Source organism: Vanessa cardui, chromosome 11 (assembly GCF_905220365.1).
Source record: "Vanessa cardui chromosome 11, ilVanCard2.1, whole genome shotgun sequence".
NCBI classification, from domain to species: domain Eukaryota; kingdom Metazoa; phylum Arthropoda; class Insecta; order Lepidoptera; family Nymphalidae; genus Vanessa; species Vanessa cardui.
The window spans coordinates 14,215,779-14,236,068 of NC_061133.1; the positions used below are offsets into that span (position 1 = coordinate 14,215,779).

A 20,290-nucleotide genomic window follows, 5' to 3' on the forward strand; every position below is an offset into this window, starting at 1 on the left:
ATCTGTCTTTGCAATAATAAAACGCCTGAATGCATTTTACCAAACACAATAATTATAATTTATTACAATTTGACTGGATTCTCGCTAAAATATAAAACTTTAATGTTTAAAGTGTTTTTTATATGATTTCCATATACGTAATTACAAATGGTTTCCTGACTTGCACCTGCAAACAAATAACACGTACGTACGTACCTACCAACTTTATTACTATATTAACTTTCAATTCTATGTAATAGTTTAAATTTATAAATATCGCATTCCACGTTCTAGCACTTAATTATATTAAATTTAATTCGGGTTAATTATTCACGAGTTCGCAGAAACAACATGACGATATAACGTATCCTTAAATTATCATTTCATACATAAATAAAAGTAAATGTATGCAAACATTTCATTTTATTATAACGTCGGTGATAGTCGGTGAATTTATTTCAATTATTTCTTTCCATATTCATGTTTTCGAGACAGGTGGCGCCATCTCTTACGGCATTACAGAAGATGTCCGTTGGCTCGCAATATACAAAACCAGTAATTAATTCAAAGGTAATTAATTATACTTATTAGTGTACGGCAACGTGTGTAATATTAATAGTTTAATCGTAAAAATTAAAATAGAATGTCTTGACATTTTGTTACAATGAAAGTAAAGACACATGCAAATATTTAAACTTTACAATATATTTTTAACATAATTTATGGTTGTTAAATTATCTATGTAACAAAGGAAAATAAAAAGTATGAAAAGATACTAAAAATAGTTGTGTGTGAAAGTTCTAAAAGTTTTCGCTGAAATCAAAAATAAAAATCCGCGCTAGCTAGTAGCTCGCAACATGTACAAAGCAAAATAACGCAGTCAGCTGCCTGATCTTGAATGTACGATGGTCTGCTTATGGGTTTTTTATTTATCATGTTTAATTAAGCGAATCGTGGCTCGATGGCCATTGTCCGACTTACCTGCTCAACGATTTAAATCTGTTCCCGCCGACCGGTTACACGGACTTGTCATATACCTTTTTATTTTCATTAATTTATTTACTCCTCAATATACCACAACACTGGGATCAAGGCACGAAAAAAACCTCAAACTGTATGCAATGTACTCATTATCATCACTCGTGCACTAATCACAATTGTTACGAGTATAAGTTTGTTCATTTAAATAAATCATGTTTTTCTGTTTTTTTACGTTACCTCTATGAAGTGATCAAGGCATTCTCCCATACAACCAAAAAGTCAGCGTACGGGCTCATTCCGTTCGATTTTTAAATGTTTCGCATGAAGCGCGAAATTTTTTTGCGTTTCGCGCCACGCGTACAAAACAGCGGGCGCTTCTCGCGCGTCTGCTGTCAGAAGAATCCGTCAAGCCGGGGGCGGGCCGCCGAGGGACGGGCCACGTACTTCGGCTAACTTCGGAACGCTCTCTGTCCCACGGACGCAAAGTGAGCTGAGTCACAATCGTGTTGTTTCCTTATTCAATTTGTGTTTAAAATTAATTTGGAATCTTTATAAGGCCTGGTAAGTTATTTACATGTCTAGTTATCGATATTTAATTGTATAAAAATCTCGGTTATGTCTTTACTGTTTTATATATACTTTAAAATGTTGCTTGATGTGTTTTAAGCAGTCTGTACTAAAACATTGTAGTAAGACAAAAACATCATTTTATCGAAGAATAAGTTCACAACATCAAAGACGAAATATTATTACTTCGATTTTTGAATGTGTAACATTTTGCGAGGGTCCTGAATTACTTTAATAATGAAATTTTCGAACATAACCTCAAAATGTTCGAACATTGGAGTTGTTCAGCGTCACACATAGATGGCGTTGACACAGAGGGGCGGAGTTTGCACACTGATAATATTAGGGTAATTAAATTAAGATAGTTCGAAAAGTGAATCATTTATACTATTTATTGGGCAGTTTTTTTTAATACTATTATAATTTCAACTTTATAGTTTATTAAAAAGTGATTAGTACTTTTTATATTGTCTTAATGTACGTATTATTCCACTTTTATTATTTATGGTTTTTTCTTTAATTTACTAGCATATTGACTACTCTTACTCCTTATACCTCTTACTCCTCAGGGTAATAAAAACAATATACGAGGAATACCACTATAGACAGCTTCTAATCTTCTAAAAATCGGATAGTGCCAAATCAACAATATTTTTACCAAATCTGTACCGAGACCGACTTAGGTCTACCAATCTACCATCATCATTCTCCTGTCTTCTCCATCCATACTTCTCTATCAGATGTCATCTCTCAATATTTATCATTTTATAATTTAAAAATAACCATTTAATGTTTTTGTTTCTTGAGACTTTCTACTCACGGGCAAATGAAACTTCCCCGATGGTAAGAGGTCATCACAGTCCATAGTCATTGGCGCTGTAAGAAATTTCAACCATTCTTTACGTCGCCAAAGTGGCTCAACCTTCGGAACGAAGATGTTACCTATATTCCTTGTTTCGATCACACCGGATAACAACAATTCTATTGTTTTGTGGTAGAATAAATTATAAATGGTGGTACTTAACAAGTCGGGCTCAAAAGACCTACCACGAAAGAGAATATTGAAGACTGTTTAACTAGTTTCATGGTCTAAGATCTAATAGTTAGGCTACACGTACCATGATGTTAGAATATAGAATCACTAGTTTCTTCGCCATTGTTACCTTTCTCACTCAGGGTTGCTACTTGCTACTGAGAACTCTTTGACAGTAGAAGTAGAAGCGTAGCGTGCATTGACGGTGCCCCGTATAAAACATTGTAAAGTTTTGATTAATTATTATTATTATATTTTGCTTACGTACGTTGGGGGCCTCCGTGATCCGGGCCCCAGGAGCCCCCTTATAATTGATACGGCAGATACGGTAGATACCCTGAGTAGAACAACAAACGAAATTTTACTTAAACTTTCAAATCCGAGACTTAGATATTTACAACCCCATAAGTTAGCCGATATCTGTGTTCAAATTATTTATTAATAGTTAATAGGTAATTAAAAGAAAATGAATTAAGTATAATATAACTCTTGAAGTCATGTCTTACCTTAATTACCTTTCAAAAGATATACGTCAGATAGAGATATCAATATTTTTTTTTTCGAAATGGCAAAAAATAGACCGATACGACCCACAGGGCGGACTTCGTAGGTAGTGTAAGTACCATGAATGTGAATACGCGACACAAATAAGGAACCCACATAAATTAACAACAATTTAAAAAGAAAGTATTTGAATTTTAACAATTTCAAAAATAGAACTTCATTTAAATATATTTACTTTTTTTTAATTTGTAACAAATATGTAAGTATGACTTGAAAAATTCATTCTGCCCAGATTATAAATTAATTACAATTATAAATTCCTACAGAGTAAAAATATTAAGTACCTACGTTTTTAGTTATTGCTTAATGATTAACGTTTTGACATATAATAATTATTCAGTCGACGAAACCTTGATTAGAAGCGAGACCGGTGAACGATTATGATAACACGCGATACATTATGCGTGAGAAACGACTATCAATTAAACTATAAGTTAACATGTCATATAACAGATACAAACGATAAATTACCGGTTTTTATTAATATTTGCATTTAAAACGATAAAAATCACTAATGAATTTGCATTATACCCTATAAGGTAGAGATTATCATATTGATAAAAAAATATAAAAGTGTGACCACGTAAGCGTTACGCTATTTCCGTTTTTTTTTTAACTTGACCAAGTACGTCTCTTCGGAAGGTAGCACTTAGGTACTGGATAGATAATCTACAACCATTACTTTTTCATAATGCTATTCTAAAGTCAGTGAGCCAGTGTATTTACTGGTTTAAGAGGTGTAACAACTTCGATTTCATGGTTGTAGCACATTATAAATATATATAAATATAAATATGAGACAACATCACATACATTACTCTGATCCCAATGTAAGTAGCTGAAGCACTTGTGTTATGGAAATCAGAAGTAACGACGGTACCACAAACACCCAGACCCAAGACAACATAGAAAACTATTGGTAATCTACATCGACTCGGCCGGGAATCGAACCCGGGACCTCAGAGTGGCGTACCCATGAAAACCGGTGTACATACCACTCGACCACGAAGGTCGTCAATTGACAGTATCATACATTGTTCATATTTTAGATCATCCTTATGTTAGCTGAAACAGGTGTCCTGGTAAAGTAAAGTAATTTTGGTATATTTGCATAGAAATATAACTATATGCTGTAAAACATTCGTTTACTTTATACCAAAAAATTGTTTGTCCTTTTTTAAACCATCAAAATTTAACGCAAACAATATTAGCATAGATGAACTAATATTACTTATTCAACAATATTATAACAGAAGCTGGTGTGGTCTGTAGTCCTACTCTATCGTATTTATGTATTATGTATGGACATATAAGGGTCTCATATCAACATATGTACAGTAAAAAAGGAAAGGTAATGTCCCATTCAAATATCTTCTTTTCTTTTTGAGCTTCAGTTCTTCTGTTCCGTCTGTTATATTTACAGATTAAACTAAATATAATAAAAATTATAACTCAACATTTCTATGTACTTTTACTAGTATTGTGCAAATTCATTTTAAATTTAAAAAAAGCAAGCAAAAGTTAATTTCGTAACTGTTATATTTCTAGAAAGGTCTCCCTTGACATTTCGTAAAGTTTCAACAATGACACGTTGAGAAAAAACGAAATTTACGATTGACAAACAATGGCAGTTCATCACTCGTCATAAAGAGAAGATTACGCACGTCCGATGCGACAGATTTACGACTAGTTGCATAATAGTGGCGAGAACAACGGCCGTGAGAAATCAATGGAAATACATTCTTTCAAACATATATATCACTGACTTTGTAAGGATTAAGATCTACATATTTAAAATATATCGGTTATGATTCTGTATACTTGTGCGAATAACTGTAATATTGATAAAAATAAACTTATATAGAATAACACGACTCCAAAGCTATGAGAACCTACACTAAAAACAGGAACAATGTTTTTTAGTTTGTAGAAAAAAGTAGAGATTACCAACATATATTACATGTTGGTAATCTCGGTTGTTTATATTGTTATAAACAACTTTTGAGGCGTTTGCATCAAGCTAAATTTGTGTACCAACACATAGTGTAGCTTGTAGTAGGCATTACAACGTAACTCTTATATACTATTCCAATAATAATTAGTCACGACTTAGATATTATATTACTATAATTGCTTAGTTTGCTATTTAATATATTTTATTATTAAAAAAAAATAACATCTGACTTATTTCATAATATGAATAAAAATATTGTTTAATTCGACATGCACATCCCACTTACTGTTTAATGTTTTATTCTGACTAATCAAAGACAGCTACTTCACTAATATTAAGTGATAAGAATTTTAGTTTAGTTACAAAGTAAAGAAATTATACACCAACTAGCGGCCCGCCCCGGCATCGCACGGGTGCAAAGCTGATACTAAATATACTACAGTTTGTCGTTTTTTACTTACGACATCGTATTACAATTCTATAAAATTATCAGTGTTTCTTTGCTATATTATGCAAATAAACCTTCCCCTTGAATAATTCTATCCATTAAAATAAACTGCACCAGAATTGCCTAGTTTTAATGATCTAACCCAAGCATTCCCAACTACTCACACGAGTCAACGAGGCATAATTTTAATTATACGTCATACCACAGTAATTATATTATTCCATTATACAGGTTGTACTAGTCTCGTGACTTAGAATATAATGCGGTAATTATTAATAAATCAAGTGTCCCGGATTATCCGTGACGGGACAAACGTTTCCGGCGCGGGACGCGTTTTTATTTTCATTATTTTTATTTACAAAATAATAATTTATGGGCGATGAGACCGCCTTCAGAGAGATTTAGCGAGTGTGTCATAGACTCAGGGCCTCGCGACTCGATCTGTGTTGAATTATGTCTCGTTTTAATGGTTCCCCGGATTGCGCCGAAAAAGGTTGTGATATATAACGATATTAATAATTTTTATGATTAAAATTCATATTAATGTCCCGTTTAAGTGAAATATCGAACAATGCTCGGGCTATATATTTGTCGAATAGAATGAATACACATCGAAACCAGATGAGCGATTTATCGAATCCAATAACTCTCATTAACATTACAAAGTCTGGGCAAGACATGACTTAATAGAGCGTGTAGATGTTGACTGTAGATCACGGTTTCAAAGTCAGGTAGGAACCACTTATTTAAGGCTCAAGGTATTACAAATAAGTTCCCAAAGTTAATGGATTAGCATAAGAAATGATTAATATTTCTAACAAAGACTATATCTATGTATGGTAACTGCTTACCATCAGAATATCCATTTACCCGTCGGCCTAATAATGTAATTTAAAAACAAATGAACAGACTAACCTGCGTGGGTTATTGCAGTGGAACAGTACCTAGAGTGGAAAAACTTTTACTTTGAGTTTGTTCTTTAGTAGAGAACAGACAGACATATATACATTAAAACAGCAGTGGATTATCCATAATGTTCTTACATAAGAGAACAAAAAAACGCACCTCCTGTTAAAACTCATTAAAAACTGAATCCAATTCGAGTACATAGTAATCAACAAAATTAACTTCTCAATAAAACTGAAATACATTAGTAGATGTAATCGGTAATGTTATTGCGTTTACTAGGAAAGCAGATGGCAGAGAAGCCACCTGATGGTAAGTCGTGTTCTGTATATAGATATCAGAACGGTGAGAAGTGACTACCATCACTTATATTATTCGATATGAAAACATTAATGTCACAGCTATGATCTAAGGTATTATGTTCCATTAAAATAACTTTAGTAATGTAAGTTGAAAGTTTTAATGTCTAACACAGGTGTACCGATACATTTATAGATATATAAATAGTAATCTTACAGTTAAACAATATGAAGTATCATTGCGTTCCGGTTTCAAGTGTGATTAAACCAATATAGCAAGTACATAACATCTTAGATACCAAGATTATAAGCAATGGTAAATATTACTTAAAAAACTGATTACTGTGGGTGCTGATAATCTATCTAAAAATTGTTTTACATTTAAAATAATGCGCTGTTTTCTTAAATAGAACTTCAATCAATTGTCCTGTGCTTAATGCGTTTATCATAAATCTGTACGTATCTAATCAGACCCCTCTTTGCCTTTGGACTTTGGGCAAGTGCCTAGAGCCTCGCCGTCGATAGGGCCTCCTCAGATCAAATAAATAAGTATAATATAAATATGTGATTGTTAATAAAAGTAAATCTATAACCTTGTTTACTTAGTCAGGAGCCCCATTATCTTAATAAACACGGCCCTGTATCTAATATGCCTTCATTTGTATATCCATCAACCTAAACAGCGCGGTATAATTATGCTCTTAATGTTTTAATAGCAATATTCAATCAATATATCTTTTTTTAAGCAATAAAGTTAATCAAGGACGCAAGCTATATGTAAAGGCTCTATAATATTACATATAAAAATAAAATTCCCACTTAAGTAGAGTCCGTTACCTAGCATGCCATTTACTTACAATTCAACATAAATGTGTATGTATGACAGTTGTATGAGTCAGTTTTTATCTACACAGTCATTTGTTTTATCTGCACATCTGATATTATTTTAACAGTCGACATTTTACTCATGTGGCGTATCTTTTATATCTATTTAAAGAATGCTTGGGCGATACATAACGCTAGTTAATTAATTATTATAACTTTTGAAATACTTCTCTCAGCATCAATATTTTTGATCAGCATAGGTCATATTTATAGAATATAGAAAAAATAACTGCCCATTCTGACCTAATAATATGAGGAAAGCTACCTCTCTCCTCTCTTCTTCGTCCTGCGTTCAAAATATTTGAAAAATACTTATTAAGGTATACAGATAATTGTCTTGGACTTGGATTGAAACTGTGATAATCAGTTGAAAGGCGAATGATAAATCTCAACGTAAAAATTTAAATTTAGAACTTTCATCAAGTTTTCGTTTTTTATCTATATTTACATGAATAACACATTTCCTTTATCCCTTAAACATGTAAAAACTACTAAACGTATCTTTTGGAATTCCTTTGATACTCTCTATAATTTCCTTTATTTGATTCCCAGTTTCCCCATTTAGGGTTACAGCTAATAAAGATCAATCCAAAGAAAATAATAAGTAGTATTTAAAAAAAAATTGAAATTTGGAACTCTAAAAGCGCGTGAAAAACAGCTCAATCGCTTGACAACTCGATTCGAAATTCAGTTGCATTTGACCCACACAACAGCTCGTAAATAGATTCCGATAGCGTACACGTTATAAACGTTAAAAATAACAGCTCGTATCAAGTTATTACAGAAAGTAACATTATCTAGTGCAATTTATCTCGAACTAGCGAACAAATCCACAGAACAAGATACAATACAAGCCTTCGAACAAATTTAGTCGTCCTCCCACTCCGCCAGCTCGATTATTTATAATAAAAACTTTTTGTACATTTTGTTTCCGATTCAACATAAATAAGATATGTTATTTAAAGTCAATATATCACTTGACAGGTGGTAGGCAACTCCGGCTCGTCGGATATGCTAATTAATACCCAGCGGCTTTCGGTTTAGAGGTCATAATCGTGTAGCGATGAGGTCAGGTCGTCGGGTCGGAGTAGACGTTTCGTAAGATTTATAAATATATCAAAGTAAAGCTTTGTGTGAATGTAGTGAGAGATTTTAATCAACGTCCGAAGGCAGCGGCAATAAGTCGAGGGACTGGCGTTCGAACCCGGCCCGTGCACAGGATGCTTTCCAATTATCTATAAAATGTAATGACTTATATTTTATCATCTTAACGTAATTAAATACATGCTGTATAATGTGAAATAATATTATATCAATGTCCGAATAAATATTGTCTTACTAAACAACGATTTCAATGTTCTTGAAAGAATCGAAGTACCTAGTTGAATGAAGTCTATCTTGATGATTGTTGATTAAACAAAAGTAAATCAAAATAATCAAAAGTAAGCAAAACCAAAAATGAATCAAAAAATCTGAAAATACTTTATTCAAATAGCTTTGTCAAATGTTGAATTGTCATTTAACAACTATTTAAGTGAAGCTTCCACCGGTTAAGATTAGATTAGATTAGATCCAACCGAGAAGAACCGGCAAGAATAATATAAGCTGAAGTCACATATTATTGATTCTTGTAATGCTTCTTAAATCTGATAATCAGACAAATATATCCTTTTCCAATTAGCTGCTTTGAGCACTAATTGATTAAGATCAAAATTCCTTGAATAATACTATTTGTTGTTTTTTAAAGTTATGTTATTTTTGTAACATCCTGTATTACATTACTTTGTTGTAAAATCGGTTATTTGTTATTGGAAATCCTGAGACAAGTCCTCCGACAATAATGATATTGTAATTTACGGCAATAATACGTCAAGTTGTACACAGACACGCCGACACGCCGACACACCGACACACCGACACGCCGAACCGAGCGATCAATAAATATCAACAATCGTCTTAACCTTCCGTTTTATTAAAATTCTTCATATTACCCATTACGGGAGATTTAGATCGGAGGAGCACGCAAACTTGTATCCGAGTATTATTTGCAATAAACAAAACGCGCATCGGATTACATGACGTTTCTATATCGCGCCCGACAGCTTTAATAACTACGATTCGACCGCGCATGATTTATGCGACTTATTAACTTGCTATGACACAATTACAGCTATTAACCAATGTTTTATTGTGCACTTGGAGCGGCACGAAGGCGGCCGACGCGACGACTAGCGCCATCTATGAACGATAACCGGTAAAGTTCAGTTCGAACTTGAAAATGGAACGTTGAGATCCAGAGCGGACGGATTTGTGGCAGTTTAAGTGGAAATTGAAAAGGAACGGCCGAGATAAGACGCCGAGGCGGTGGGCTAGAAGGTGTGGCGGCATCAGGTCGTCGTGCCCGCTGGAGTGCTCGTTGCGTCGGCGGCTGACGGCGACTCGGAGCGCTAATCGATGCGCGCCACTGCGCTGTCTTCCGACGGCGGCCATTACGCACCTTTATGACCACCCGGCCCCGCGCCCCCCGACCCTCTCTAAGGCGGCACATGACGAATCAATATGCCGGCAACCGACTCAACACTTATTTATTTGACACGATTTATTAGCCGAATGCCTGTAAACTTTTATGCGCCCCCTCCCGGCGAGGGATGCTTTATGATGGACACGGCCGTGATAAAATTCTATGTTTCTGCCGCCGTCTACTTTTATTGCGATTCGGAACAGATGTCTGGAGAATTCGGGGGGATTCTGCGGGTGAAGTTATTCCTAAATTTTAACGACGCGACGTGTCTGCTTGAGGCTGTGTGATTTCTCTGCCGAGCTATTCAATGGGTCTTCCATTGAATTTAATTAAGTTGTCATTCGATATGTGTTCTGAAATATGCCACGGCAGAAGAAACGGACCACTTCAAGATGAACGAAATGCGTCTCAAGCGACCAATGGGGTAAACGTGGTTGACAGTCCTTGGGACGCAGAATGGCATTTGGCCGAGATGGAATACTGAGATGACCTAAATACATTGTTGTAGAAAAAGGACGCAGTGAAATTTAAAAAAATATTTGCTTACCAAGGAATTACATTTCTTCGCCTTTACCAGAAACAGAAATAAATATACTTTTCATTATTTTGAATAACTAATTAATGACTACTAATTATGTTTCATACAATTTTAAATTTGTTAGAAAACAACTTTAAGAGTTCTATCTATCAAAGAAACAGTAAAAATAACAGTCAGTACCAGTACCTGTTCCAATCCCACAGCTGGGCAAAGTCGATGAAAAGGTCTATGCTTATCCTACCATACCATTCATGCAAGTTGCCTTATGTTTCTATTCCTTAATTGACATTAATTATAAACACAAATTAAGCACACGAGTCCAGCTGCGCTTACCCGGGTTTGAATCCTTAATCTTCAGTCAACATTTACGTATCCTGCCTTTGGACATCGAAGTATAGAAAATAAACCTTAAATACTTCCTCATCGACAGATTGTTTAATACTCTGATGTCTGTTTATCGCTCGTCTTCCTTATCTCGTGTTTTGAGGTCAGAGCTGATAAGAAACGCTGAACTTATAAATGTTCAAATGAATGGCCGTCCGTAACAACGCGTAGTCGAGTTAAAGTTTAATTCCTCCATTGCAATTAACATTAGCGACTTTGTTTGTTGGCGCTAGACAAAATGTCGGACGGAAGTGTGTAATTTTTTCACAAATATTGCGGAAGGAAGACGATGTCTTCCGTCGGTCCGTTTAGATGGTTTTTATGCTAATCGCGTAGATTTGCTGGGATTTTCTTTTAGCGCGACAATTATTTACGAAGCGTGGTCGCGGTCGCCCTTTAAGAAATTAGCAATGCGGTGACCAGAGAGGCATTATATTTATGGACATGAAAAAGTTTTCATTAAACTTGATTGTCACCGCATAACCGACCAGCCTAACAATCGCTATCCATACTATATTTGTGCTGCAGAAGAGGGCTATTCGTGCAATCTATAACCTAGGAGCTATAGAATCGTTAAGGAATAAATTTAAAGAAATCAATTATTGACTGTTTCTTCTCAATATATATTCTGCAATGTTATGTATGTACGAAAAAATATTAATGATTTTATGAGAAAATGTGATTCTCATAGCATTGGTACAAGGAACAAACACAAACTTGTTACTCCTGTTACTCGACTGCATAGAGTCAGTAACTCCTTTGTGAGGCAATGCCTCTGTTGCCAAATTTAAAAAAATAAATTAAGGAACGCTTGTGTGCAGAAGTTTATTATACAATTAATGAGTTTATGATCGATAGCACACCTTGGGAATGAAACGATCGCCTCCTGACTATTTCATTTTATATTAAACTATTTATATAATATGACACAAAAAAAAACAAATAAAAACTGCGTTTCTTTCGCCGGTTTTTCTCAAGTTAGGGTGTTTTCTTTTACGAACCGGTGGTACTGTTTCCATTGACCATCAATAAGAAAGTGTAATACTTCTATATTGAATAAAGTTATTTAAGTTTGCGTTTGAACGACTACAGACATACATACATACCTACTCCATTGGCACACTGGCATTGACAAGCATTATGTATATATGTTATAAGTACCTACGCTGCATCAGATCTTAGAATTCGTTGCTGTCCATATAGACTGTCACTTTCTGAAAATTGTGGATTTAAAGTTAGGTCAGTACATCTAAGCATTCATGTGCTTTATTTAAATAAATAATATGACAATATAATTATGTTTTTATTCATACATTTTATCGACAAATCCTTTGACTTAAAACATTAATTAAAAATACCTCATTCATGTTGACAAACATTTCCGAGCCTGGTCTAAATAACGACAATGATATCAAAAAATATTTGACAGTACACGAAATACGCTCTCAAATCTGTCCCGCAGGGCGCGCGGGACGCACGGCGGGACGGCGGGATCGCGGGACAGATAGTTAACTTTTACGGCCGTACTCTTTATGAAGCATGGTCGCCGTAACGTTTAATGGCCTACATAGATGTGGACGAGGACAAAGCAAACGACTTTGTAGTCAAATTAATTTCACAATAAAACACCTTCGTGGTCGTTTTATTAGTGGGCTCGGGGTAATGCCGGTAATCAGCGGTGCGGTACTCTCAAACTTATCGACTGGTGCAGTATCTGCTATGAAAAAGCTAATTTTAACGATTTTTATTTTTAATATATATAATAAAAATAAACAATCAATTATCCAAAAAATACGAAAACCACGGAAAGGACTTTTTGGTCTCTCCTTTTCATTACTTGTACATTTAATATGTAATGGTTCTATGTACAAGTGTGTACATAATCTCGTAATAGAAACTTGGAATTCACTCAACACCGAATTACTGTAAAAGTCTGTTATCTAGTTTGGGAGCGTGGAAACATTTGATCAATCCGATTGGAGGAACTCGCGAATGCAAATGTAAAACAATCCCCCCGCTACCCCGACCCCCGTCATACTCGGACGCATAACAGACAAACAGGCTAATCCGGGAGTTATCGTAAATTGTCAGTTTATGACGTGCGGAACGTAGGAGGAGGCGAATTTTCTAATTTCGCCCCCCCCCCCCTCTTCGCCCCTTTGACGCGCTAATTCGTGTAAGCAGTTTCTGAACGTACTTGTTTCCAGCTCACTCGGAACTGACAATGTTTTTTATTCCTCCATACGACTCTTATTGCGATGGAATAAAGTTAATTTTCGTTGGAAACGATCGCACGTGTATATTGCAAGGTTATCGCCGGCTTTTACATAGCTGAGCAATTTACATACATTCGTTTGTTCGGTTTTTAAATTGCGTATTAACTGAGTTAATCGCGATACTGTTTCGTTAAACGCAAATTAAAAAGTTATGACTTTTATGTTGAAGTGTTTAGCGTTATTTGATACTGTTTTGAATTTCGAATTCGCTTTTAACTTTTTTTATTATATAGAAGTATTTAAATACCTCCATGTCGAATGTCATACAGCTTACATAAATATAAAAACGAAACTTTTAAAAATATGTCATATGATACCTACTTAAACCGGTAACGGTAATTTTTGATAGCTGCTCTTAAAACAATACAAAGTGAGTTTGTAAGAGAACGTCACACTCGAAATACGTTCAATAAGTAGCTAGGAGATAAAGAACCTTCCTTTATTCCGCTACTTTCCTCGAAAACCAAGCACCAGTACTGGCTGTTGACTTACTCCCCTCTTCTATTCAGTCTTGGATATTGTTCAATCGTGCTCCCACACAGATCTCATATATATGTGTGACCAATTCAAACCATGCTGTTTTCTTTACTATATTTCCTTCACTGTCGAATACAAGATTAATTGTCAAAACAAATTTTACATATCAAGACTAAACCTGCTGTCTTCGCATTCAAAATCAAAATCAAAATCAAAATAAACTTTATTCAAGTAGGCTTTTATAAGCACTTTTGAATCGTCATTTTACAATTAAGTGAAGCTACCACCGCGCGCATTGATCCAGATGTTCTTCAACTGTACTGATATTGACCAACAGTAAGAATATCAGTGTCATACCTGTCCATTCGTTTTCTTTATTTTTATTATTGAATGTCTGTTAATTAAGCTGTAATCGTTTATAATTATCTACTTTCTATAAATCATCCCTAATAGTTTTATCCTACACAACTAATTAGAACGGATCTAAAATAACTAAAGTTAAACCATAAATTAAAATGCATTTAGCTCGAAACGTATAAACCGAATAAGAACCTAGATCCCCTAGCCGTAGATCGAGATACGAATGATATAACACGGGGCGCATCAAGAACGCGAACGCGAGATGGGATCAGAATGCGCGGGCGCATCACCAATTAATACTCTTCATTTAATCGATTCCTTCAATTATTTCTACTTGATATACGTTAATCCTTTCGGCTCAGCCTCCCCGGGATATTGTTGGCTATAATTACGTGGGAGGCGACCTCTATTGACAAGTATTGATGTTTTTAATCTGATGTTAGGATAAGACATTAGTATGCGCGCGCGTTGATTTGTTGCCGGTCGGCTCATTGCCTCGTAATTATTGGATTTCGGCGCGATATTTATTGGCATTTCTTCTCAGCTTGATTTATATTGAGGTGTGCGATGTATTTTTTTTCGTTTATTAAGGCCGGTCCCCGAGGTTCGACTAATACGTCATGTCTGAATGCGTAGGACACATGATCACCTCCATTAGGCGCGTCTCCCGACGGATTAGCGCCGTCAGCCAGTAATGAGATGGCGGAGACGCGGAAAGGGAAAATATTGGAGATATTGGAAATACCACAATAATAAAGCGGCGACAGGGCGCGGGCGAGCAGCTGCGTCCGCCGCTAGGGGCGCTGCTGTCGCGATACACATGATGAAATTAAAAATTTAATATATCCTTATTATTTGCTTTTGACACGAACTGTATTTTAGTAATTATACCGTGGTAAACATGTTAATAAGTAACTAATTCAATCCATTAAAGTGCTTATATTTAGAAAATATACTTAATTAACAAATAATCGAAGCACTCGTTAAACAAAAATAAATTGGATATGTTTTTTATTTAAAGTTTATTTTTAATCAATACTAATTAAAACGAAACATAATTAGTATCAAAATTAGTAAAAAAATATACTCATTTACTTTCCAAAAACTAAAACACAAAAAAAACAAAACACTTATTTCATCAAACAATTTCGTACAACTAGCGCCATCTAGTTTCCCAACACACACTAATTATGTCAACATCGCGCTTACGTGTAATATAAAAAAAATGCATCTCCATTGAATAGCGTTGACAATTTCGTAATTACCTACACGTAACATCGACTATATTGAAAAGTGTATTTACCTAAAGCGATGGCGCAAAGAAATGATGGATTAGCGTCAAGAAATTCCTTTAAAAACGCAAACAGGGACGCGGCGAAATTGCATCCAGCTAATATTCCCTTGCCAATCATGGAGCGAGTCAATTTACAATTTTCCCTCTTAATAAGCACGTCAACACCGCGTCGGAACAATATCGACGGGTTTTTTTATTTTACTCCGCGCTGAGAAAGTTATTAGAGCCCGTGCACATAAAAGTGATCCATCTGAGTCGAGCCATGCAAACGTGCCTTTATACATGCGACTATATTACATGCCTTTAGTTTGTGTTTTAAACATATCTTGATGTGTTTTTTATAGATTGGTTAGGTTAGGTATTATTTAGGCGTGCTGTGAAGGCACTCTGTTATGTCATATATATAGAAAGGTGGATGGGCAAATTGACTATCTGATGTTAAGTAACTCGCCCTATCCAAAGAATTTGATAATCTTAGAAATGTTAGCCATCCCTTATTACCAACAAAGATGTTATGTCCCGTGTGCCAGTCACATCAACTCACCCTTCAAACCGGAACACAACTATGCTTAGAGTAGGGACAAGCTTGCACAAAGCCCTTACACCAAGCACTTGCATCTTTTATTTTAAATCACGCTTATGCTCGCGTTAATTTTGAATACTTTTATAAGTATACATTATTAATACGATTTTAGAAAATAAACTTTAATTTGTCAAAATCAAATATTTTTTGTAAAAACTAACAAAAACGAAGTTTGTACTTCACGTAAAAATGTTGTAGATTCATCTTGGTAAAACATTTCTGATAAAAATATCCTTATATTGTATTGGTTGATAATTATAAAAGTACACATAAAAATTAATGCATATATACAGCTACTTCCACAAAAATTACAAAATTATTTTAAAAAATATATATATGAAATTCCATTAGCATCATATTCGCTTGTAATATAAAATTATTAAATTACTCAAAATATTTTTTTATCTCAATCCTTGTATTTATCTTTATCTTGGATTTAATGTTCTTCTATAAAAACTCTAAATAAATAACTTAATCCTTGAATAAGTAATCATTATATCAGGTAAATAGTTTCGTAAACTGTATTGTCCCATGAAGTACTGATTAGTACAGCTATTTCACTCGCTTGAACGAGAGCAGAGTGGCGCAGTGGAAGCGTGCTGGGCCCATAACCCAGAGGTCCGTGGATCGAAACCACGCTCTGCTAGAAACATTTTTTTAATATTTTTTTTATAAACTCATTATATTTTTTATTTATGTATTTTTTTATAAGATTTAAATATATTAACAAAAAATAAAACATTAACTATATCAATTATACATACTTGTGGCGCCATCTAGTAAAGTTCCAAACAATTAATATTAAGAGCAAAATTAAAGATTTTAATATTTAAACTTAATAATGATTATTTTACTATAAATAAATAACCAATTACGTATAAAATAATTTCGAATAGAAATAAATTAGTCATGGTTTCAATCAAAGAACGTTAAAATAAAATTAAAATTTTTTTTATTAAATTTATTTATGTATTATATATAATATTAAGTAAAATATTAGGTATTCATAATATTGTTTTACTTATATTACTTAAAGATATTGGGACGCTCCCCTGAGGAAAACTTCGTTGAAAACACGCCGACGAAAATATCGTAAATACAATCCACAATTATCAAATACTGACTTTGTATTTTTAATAGTGATTATGAAAACAATTACCATTTTAATTTGCATGTGATCACAAAACAAACGCATCGCCAATAACATTATAATGCAATATAATTGCGGACAAACGTTTAGGTACGCGGGTTTCAACTCCATTAGCGGTATGTCATACGAGATTTATGTTTAATTGAAATCTTGGAGTTTATTGTGCCACTGTTGATTTATCGCGTCACGTCCCAGCGTCTGCGAGCGTGGACTAGGACGGACGCTGCAACACGTTATATATGTATTGTTGGTCTGTGTATCTCATTGGATTGGTTACATTATACAATTCGAAGCCTCAGGTTCAAACTCAGGGTCGTGTCTAGAAAAAGTTTGTTTTCAAATTCAAGTAACAATTAAGCAATTACCGTTAACGTTTTTTCACGCGTTGCTATGTCTCGTTGTATTTATTATTAAATAATTACGAGTCTCATTAAATATAATAAGATAATAAGTAACAATGTTTATCAGCTAAAAGAAACTTACCGTTTGTCACTACCTACTCCAGTATGCTTTGGTAATTTCATACGTGGTAGAATTTCATACAACAAACAAAGAAACAAGCTGTGCCCGCGACTTCGTCCGTTACGACGACGTCGTGCTAGTGACTATTCGTCTAAATCGGTGTAGTCGTTCAAAAGATTAGCCGGAACAAACAGTCAATTTTTAAAAAAAATTGGAACATGTACCTACCTTGTATACATACATATACTTAAATTTAGTAAAAAGCGGCACAATTACAAGAAATGTTATCCTTTCCTTACATCGTCAATGCACACAAAATTGGCAATAAAGATGTCCATTATGCCTATAGATTAAAATTAGATCATTTGTAAAAAAACAAAAATACTAGACATGCAAAGAATTTCCCCAATTCCTTACCACTAATCATAGGCTAAGGTTCGCTCACAGAGCCACAGGACGTACTGTATACATTTCCAATGCATAATAATAGCAGAGGCTTTGGATTCCTGATTCCATTTTCAATAGATTATTTGACGGACTCGCAATGTTTATGTTTATTCGTTATGGTCTAGATACTCTAATCTATACCTCCCAGAAGTCCTAGACCTAGCTTGCGGCGTTATATCGCATCAGCTCTGATCATATCCAAGTATTGACGTATTAAATCTCTCAGACAAAATTATTTCCTTATGATTTCAATCATTACAAATGTAACGAAATGTAATATGGGATGATAGGATTACTAAAACTATGTATATTTATGATCAGTGCTATTTATTTGAGTAATGATATTATGAACATATTAGTTCATTTTATAACATGTAGAGCAAAAAAATAATAATTATTATATACGATTATCATACTGAGTACTCATACCTACCAATATTTACCGTTTCCTAATAGTTACTTGAGAAATCGTTATTCGATATAATTGACCAAAACAAATTCAAAATGAGTATGCCAACTTATTCTGAATATTTCATTTATGAAAGACGAATGCGCTAACACTACGCAAGTACGCAGTTCTATAGTTGGGTTTCAAGAAATTGCGTGTTCGCGAGCCGCTTGTATTTATAAAGACTTCAGAGTTCAGACTATGTAATCTATTATTAAGCTTAAAGGTAATAAAACACCGCTGCAATCGTGCGAAGCGAAAGCGAGTTTGATACGAGAACGTTTGGAATGGTGCTGTCTCCGTAAATCCTTCGAGATCATTTCAAACACTTACACTGTTCGATCGATCGACTTATTTTTTCAAGTTGTTTGTTTTGGCCAGTGATAAATTGTTTTTTTTTTTTATAAATGTAAAATGATATTCAAATTTCACACTTTTGTAAAAAACTAGAATACGTGTAACTGCGTGATTACGTCTACCTATGACAATATTATAAGCGTTCTGAAAATATGCTACAAATATTCCAAAACGCGCTGCAACTGAAACACAATTATCGATGTCAAATTTCACATGACAATTACGATGTTATTGTCAAGTTTTTATGCAAATGCCAAGCGTGGAAAAACAAAACTGTCTCAAATTTATCCTCCGTCAAACAACAACAACTGTTTTATTCATAATGAAAAAATGCTTTATGTTGTTGCCAGATAATGTTGCAGGTACATCTTAGATGTCGTTGGCACAAACGGTGTAAACATTAATTTATATTTCTATTACTGCCAATATATATGTGTGATCGTTTACCATACAAGTCATTTGATCATTTGCCTTCATTACAAAAGTATATTTAAACGAGTATATTAATTAGATAGATAAGAACTAAATATATTATATAATAAAGATTCGAGATAACAAATTATTAAGACGCATCAATAGATGATTAAATAACCGCAGGAGCTCGTCCTGCTTAATAATTCTCTGGGTCGTCCACTATAATGCGTTCAACCTGCGCCCTATTAAGATCCTCGCATATAGCGTAGGTACGTCTTGTCGTTAAGTTCTCGAGTCCCGGCCATGAATAATATTAAACTCAGTCATTTTCATCTCATTCCACGAGTCGAATAAATAGAAATATCATCGTCTGACGCACGCACACAATTATAATGTTTATCACGATAAAATTAAAAGCGATAGTCGCCCCCGACGCGCGCACTCCTCAGGTCAGGACGGGATAAACGAACACATCAATTTCAACAAATCCGTGTCAAGATTCGAACGTGACTTTAAAAAAACGAAGCCACCCTACACTGACACGGAGCTTTATAAATAACTCGTTTTAACATCTTATTATTTATTGGACGCCGGCGAGCCAGCCTCCGACGGAAAGTTAACGATGACGAATACGAGATACGTTTGTAAAAAGCCCTTTTCAGTCTTGACGCGTGATATATTCCCGCGCATGCGTGTTATAAAGAACGCGGCGGGGTGCGCGTGCGCCGAGCGGTGATTGGCCGGTGTAATGACTGCACGCGCGGACGTCGATTCCCTCGGTCGGGCCATGACGTAGAGTAATGATGGCTGTACAAGTAAACCAATGACGGATAGGCGCGTTTTTCAAGCCATTGTGTGTAATATACATGTTGCCGATAGAGATCTTCACTCGTATAAATTCGCGCGGAGCTGTCCGTTTGATTGGTAGGCATTGGAATTGCAGTGGAACGTTCGCGCACGTCG

At 34.7% G+C, this 20,290-nt stretch overlaps 1 protein-coding gene and 1 non-coding gene across 2 annotated transcripts in view; both read left to right on the plus strand.

Annotated features, from left to right (window-relative positions):
• Positions 1 to 1,421: 1,421 nt before the first annotated feature.
• LOC124533915 (zinc finger protein Xfin-like) overlaps positions 1,422 to 20,290 on the plus strand; it is a 36,651-nt gene continuing 17,782 nt past the window's right edge. The window contains exon 1 of the mRNA XM_047109501.1: positions 1,422 to 1,521. The gene's annotated coding sequence lies outside the window, so the exon portion shown is untranslated. The remainder of the gene's footprint in view (positions 1,522 to 20,290) is intronic.
• Trnam-cau lies at positions 16,624 to 16,695 on the plus strand. Its single transcript has one exon. It is a non-coding gene; the product is annotated as a tRNA-Met (tRNA).